Genomic DNA, 6,873 nt, shown 5'->3' with positions numbered 1-6,873 from the left:
TACACCCCCCCTTCTTAAAAAATTATTATTATTACTTTACCCTTTTGAGTTAATTAACCTAACCTAAATAATAAAAGTGTTCGAAAATGTTTGGGAATATTTATTTTTTATTATCATAATGAACACAATAATGTTGCATTTAAAAACTAATACAACTGTTTTAAATAATTAGGAAAATTTTCTTTTTATTAACTAAACTAAACTATTTTAGATTTGTTTCATAGATCGATTTATTTTAAAAATATAATGTAATGATATGTAAAAACGGGATAAAAAGCGTCCGGTTTGAAGTTTGACGGGACAACGGGACACGATGATCAAAAAAGGGACAATCCAGTTCTAAACGGGACGTCTGGTCACCCTATCATAATATACACCATTAACATATTACATTGTGAACAGTTTAAATGTTACTGCCTCCATTTTTATACATACCTCACTTTAAACTATTTTTTAAATATTATGTTAGGTGTATAACAACGATTTAATATATTCAAATTTCTATATTAACTCGTTTATTTTTTTTTTCATAATTATTTACAATATAACATAGTGTTTCTATTGGATTTTTTTCACTTTAGGTAAACATTTTTATCATCTGATACAGTATCGTGTAAAAACCACTATAAATTAGTTACTTGTCAATCAAGTGAAACGCAATCGTCCGGTCGATCGGTCGCAGAATTTTGAACGGTTGACGCTGGACATTATAGATAACAAAAACAAATCGGAATCCTATACACAATAAGGAACTCGAACGATTTTTGAATGGATGGATTACTATCGTCTCGTCACAGCGGCTATATACATATCGCGCGCGCCCTTTGATCGCTTAAAATATTACATACGCACCTGCATATATAGTATATAACTATATGCGTACAACCAAAAAACAAACAAATCTTACTGAACCGTAATCGCCCATTCGATTATTTGTGTGCTGCGAGTCACGACCGGAATATTGATTGACACGACCGTCGTACGGTACGGTTAGTTCAACTCGCACCGACACTGCCCGATTCGAGTCGTTTTCATTTTTCAGTTATGCGTTTCATACTCGATATTATATTGTTATATGCTGTGAATGCATTCGTTGTGAATAATGCATATAGTGATAGGATAAAAATAGATTTCGTTCACATCTAAGAAAAAAAAATACGCTCGTTGCGTGTACCGTCGCGATTCTGCTGTGTTATTGACGAACCAACACAGTAATAAGCGTCTAGCAAATCGCGCGCGAGAAGGGTGTCAGGACGGTTATCGTAGTCTAAACAAATCGTCTTATTATGTATATGCACAGTATCAAACGATGACAGTTTTTTTTTTCTTCACTCTGTAGACTCGAATTGTTTACAATCAGACGTTTTATTGTAATAATATAGTATGATGTATATCGGAGATCACTCTTAAACGCCTTATAAATAAACAAACAATTTGACTTTGTAGCCGTATATCGTAAGTCTGAACAACAATACTGTCAAACGATATTTTTGAACGTCATATAATATCGTTTTTTTCTCGTCGAATAATAATATGTTATTATATATTTTTCAAATGGAAATTATCGAATAAATATGACTTAATCGTACAAAATTAAAAACTAAATATAATTTACTTTCAATCGTCGATTAAACCGCGCGTCGCAAACCGTACAGACATACCCACGTGTACGTTATCTGAAACGACTAACAGGTATAATATTATGCACACGTCATTAGAATAATCGACACTTGAAACGGTTTCGGTGGCGGTGGCGACGATGGGGATGTCGCGTTGTCGGCGGCAGCTAACCAGGTCTCCGATCCGATAACAGTATTACACTAATGATGAACTGTAAAGAAAACCATGTATTATAATTCCGTGATTTCCAGTTTGTGTTTCGTTTTGTTATTCATGAACCGTACGCACACGGCAACCCATATAATATAAGAAAATTAAATTTCCTCCCTGCGGGAACGATATATGCCCTTGTAATAATAACAATAATAATAATAATAACAACCGTAGGAAAAATATAACGCGGGAAAAAAACAACTTCTAGTTCGTGTTCCCGTTTTATTGCTTCGTTATTATTTAGACCGTTTTTATTTTGTTCATTTTTTTTTCAGCCACTTAACATTCCAATTTTGCACTGCTCCTGCGCTACTCCACATATTCACTACCACCCTCACCACCACAACCACTACCACCACCAGCCGACACACTATATGGACATACGCGGAGTAGGATTCATTACGAATTCCATATCGGTTTACGTTCACATACCAAAAACGAAAATAAAAAGCAAAATACACATTTATATATAACATAGCATATTATATACAGACACCTGGACATTCTTGTCCGACGATATTCGCCAAATGTATATGGGCCCCGCGTATTCAAATCATGTCCGTTCGATCGACGGAAGTGCTTTGGGCCAAATACATCGACCGACCAACCGACGAGTTGTCATATATGTACTGGTAAAATCTGACTACAGTATACACGTGTATTATAATAATTTAATTTAATATAGTAAAAACATATTCCTATATTTTATTAATAAACGTATAACATTTTTATTAATTCAATAAAAAATAATCGGCTTGATTGAATTATACTGCTATGCCGTTTATTCGACGAAGGATTCTTTAATTTAAAGAATGCATAAATTAATTTTTTTTAAACGCACAGTAGTTGGGAATTATTAAAATTTGTTATGTATTTAGTTTAAATATATTAAGTATATAATTTTCATAAATTGTTAAAAATCCCATTGATTTGGGAAAATTTGGGTTTTCATTTTAATATTGAATTTTCTTGTTTGAAATATTCTATTTTTTTTTCAATGAAAAATAACTTTAAATCATATTTGTACTCATATTAATAAAAAAATAATTGCAATGATTTCATTGAATAAAGCATTAGATGACGTGTTACAAGACTTCGTAAGTTCAAAATCGTACTAGTTTTTCAATAACAGTATTAAAGTTTTTTCCGAGTGCTAGGACTGCAGTTATTCTAGAATTGCATCACATATGTCAAATGAACTAAAACAATACCTATATGTTTATGTTATATGTATATTGGAAACAAAAGACAGAAAATAGAAAAAGTTTTCTTACAATATATAAATATTTGTTAGTTTAAATATTGCACACAATCCGACAGGTCATTTTCATTCATATTCCATTTTTATTAATTACTATAGTGAATAAATAATTTTTATCATTGAAAAAAAAAAAATTCTATTATTCAAATATGTGAATGTGTACGTCAATTGATGTTTTATTACGTATATTAGCGCAATAGCTCATGTATAGTAGAAAAGAAAAACATGAATAATTGCGTATGTACATGGTATATACAATAGTAATTGCCTTATGTGATAATAAAATAAATGAACGATTTTAATGATTTGTTCTCTGTCTAGAGAAAAAAAAATACTCAAATATCGAAACAAAATACTTTCAAAAATTTAAAATAACTCTGTATCTCAGTGGTATCCGTCTAAACAGTCACTTGTGAATACTGTATACGAGACACCTCTCTCGAACGGACAATAATACGATAATGATAATAGGTATTCCAATTTATTTCGACATGTCCGTAACCGACTTTTTCTATTACAAACGTGGACAGTAATATGTCGCCCCAATAAATTGATAACAGACAACAATTTTAGTTCAAACTGAAATGTAATAATAATTGGCGTATACAGTATAAAAGCGTCGCCGGTCGGAACAATGTAACGATTACATGGTCGATTGCGAGGTTAATATGAAATTACTAGAAATGAACTGTCTGCAATATCTGCGTATTGTAAAATGTAAAGATCAATCTTTCAAGTGGTCTTATTTGCAATGTATAGTACATAAATACCACGTAAATTGTTAAGTGAGTTGAAATTGTTCGGTGTAGAGACTCTAACTGCACCCTTTCTATTTGTAAACTCACCAAAAAATTTGACATTAAAAAAATACAAGTGGTCGAAATTTTGAAGAATAAAAATGAAATTCTCTTATTATAAAAATATGTAGGTACAATATGTTTTGCATTAAATAGGCAGAAGCCTGTATATAATGGTCATGGCTTTTAACGGTCACGTGACTGTCCGTTATATACAGGTTTCACTGTAATAAAGTAATTAAATTCGAACCTTTTTTCTATTAGAATACACAAACACGCGGACACGTTTAACGTTATATTTTGTTATAAATATAAGTACGTTATTTCTCTTGTAAGATGTAACGTTTACTCATAATACATGTAAACGTGTTTACACACACACACACACACACACACACACACACACACACACACACACACACATGCGCATGCGTGCGCGTTAAGTCATTAAAAAAACGAGTCTAGTCGTAATTGAACGTCATTACAGTGATAATTTCCAACGGATATCATATACTACTAAAATAAAACATACACAACTATTAACACATAAACACTGTTTAGTTTTTAAGTCGCCGAATCACAATATTATCGCTGCCGATAAACACGGTCTTCTATTACATATTTTTCTTTCATATTCTCATACATCATACAATACATACAATACAACCTCATATAATTGTTTTCAGCACAGTAAAACTTACTGATTAAGGACTTAAATAAACTATAAATATGATAATGTAACGTAAAAATGTGTTCTTAACTTAGTTTAAATTCTAAAAACGATTATACTTATGCAACACGGGGTATAGCTGTTCCTTACAATTGTAATATATAAGTACAATATATGTATTTAATATATATATATGTAGATTGTAAGTATAGAATGAGGTAACAAATCAGTCAGTATAACAATTATATAGGTCATTGTTATTAATATCTTTTTTATTTTTAAATTATGTTTTTCACAGCTGAAATTTAATTACAAACAGATGATATTTTAAGTCCCATTTTAATTAACTGTATTAGATAATTAAACGTTTCAAGTCAAAATAATATTTCAATATAATCACATTTACCTATCTACTAAATACTTAGGATTAAAAGTTATATAATATTTTATTCCTATTTATGTATTTTGTTGTTTACAGTTACGTAGTTAGTTTTATAATTTAGCTTAAGAACACAAGGTTAATATTATTTTTCACTTTTGTATTAATGTATTTAAATAAGGACGATTTTATAGAAGTAAAAATAAAAATATAAAATGCTGTTAAATTAATTTTTGTTGCGAATAATCAAATATTATATATAAAGCAGACGGATATATTAACATCATCAATTACCAGGTATATATAAGATAATTTAAAATTCTATTATCTAATAATATTCATATAAAAAATATCTTTTATGTTCTATTATCAAGTATTTTTTTATTTTAAAACACAATTTTTTTATTATAAAATGTGGTTGACTTATTATTTACACAATAATTCACGGTCATTAAATTTTAAATTACAACACACCCAACCAAGTGGCCTGCCCAAAACAGTCATCTACTTCTCGTGTAAAGTTCCCTCTATCCGAAATATTTTGTCGTCTTGCCAATCGGCTAGCTTGTTCAAACAATATATAATGATATGATTGCGATTTATCCAGATAAGTAATGAGTTTTCTGGCCTGGTTATACAAGTAATTGCTGTGACGTTAACCAACCAACTAGCATGGTCATGATAATATTATCTTAAAATGTTTAAATAATTTCATATATTATTTTTTCTATTAACTTTTAACAGTGAAAATCATTTTTATATTTTAAATACTTTACACAACACTTGATTTCCATTTTCTAAATTCTTATCATGTAATAATTGAATATACGATTATACTTAATATTTGACTAATTAAATAAATTGATTTATACAAATAATGTGTTCAGTTGTTCATTTTGATTAATGGGAAGTATAAAATAATTATTTATTTAAATTCTGAATGTTGTATTTCATTCATCAAATATTGAATTATAATTTGTAACTTGTATTAAAATCAGAATTTTATAATTTTTTACTTCATATAATCAAATAATATTCTATATTTAGTAGATAACTAATTTTTATAAAAATTGCACTTTATGTATTTTAAGTTTTTATTAAAATTTAAATATGTAATTGTGATCTGTATCAAAGATTTTAATCATTTTTAAAGTTTTAGTTAGATCGATATTATATTATATATATTACCTAAATTACTGGTAACCATTACGTATTTTTAAATATTGAAGGAAAATTGTTATTTAGTATATTGATACATTTATAACAATTTTAATAACTTATATAAGTATGGGCAATTACCAAAAAGAAATCATAAAGAAATATATAGGAAATCAGAGAAAATTCATAGAAATCATACAAAAAATGATTTTACAGCAATATTTAACTATTAAACAAATAGGTATGACATAAACGAGAGATACCGAAAATTACATACAATATACACTATAAATGATACAATAAGAATACCTATTATGTAATTATTACGAATTATATATTTTGGGACACATCCCGATCTGACCACTCTAGCATTCTTGTCCAAATAATAGATTTAATTAGCAAATAAAAAAATAATGGGGTTATAAACTAGGTATATTATATAATTTATATTTTATTGGTCAACAAAAATATTGTGTGATTTTTTTATGTAAAATTTTCTTATTTCTTTCAATATATAAAAACGTATTACTATTTAAAAAGTTTCATCAATAAATGAGTAGCATATCGAGTGATGCGACAAATATGCTCAATTTTTGTTTTTTTTTAAATACAATTTAAAACATAAAATTAATTTATTCAAATTCTGATTTTTGGAATTTTTAAATATATTTAAAGACCATATAAACAGTTTTTTTAAGATTTTTTTGTTTTATCTACTTAAGGAGTATTCTGTAGCGATACAATTATGTTTTTCTTAAATGATAACTATCTTACT

Source organism: Rhopalosiphum maidis, chromosome 4 (assembly GCF_003676215.2).
Source record: "Rhopalosiphum maidis isolate BTI-1 chromosome 4, ASM367621v3, whole genome shotgun sequence".
NCBI classification, from domain to species: Eukaryota; Metazoa; Arthropoda; class Insecta; order Hemiptera; family Aphididae; genus Rhopalosiphum; species Rhopalosiphum maidis.
Note: the sequence above shows the minus strand (reverse complement) of the source record.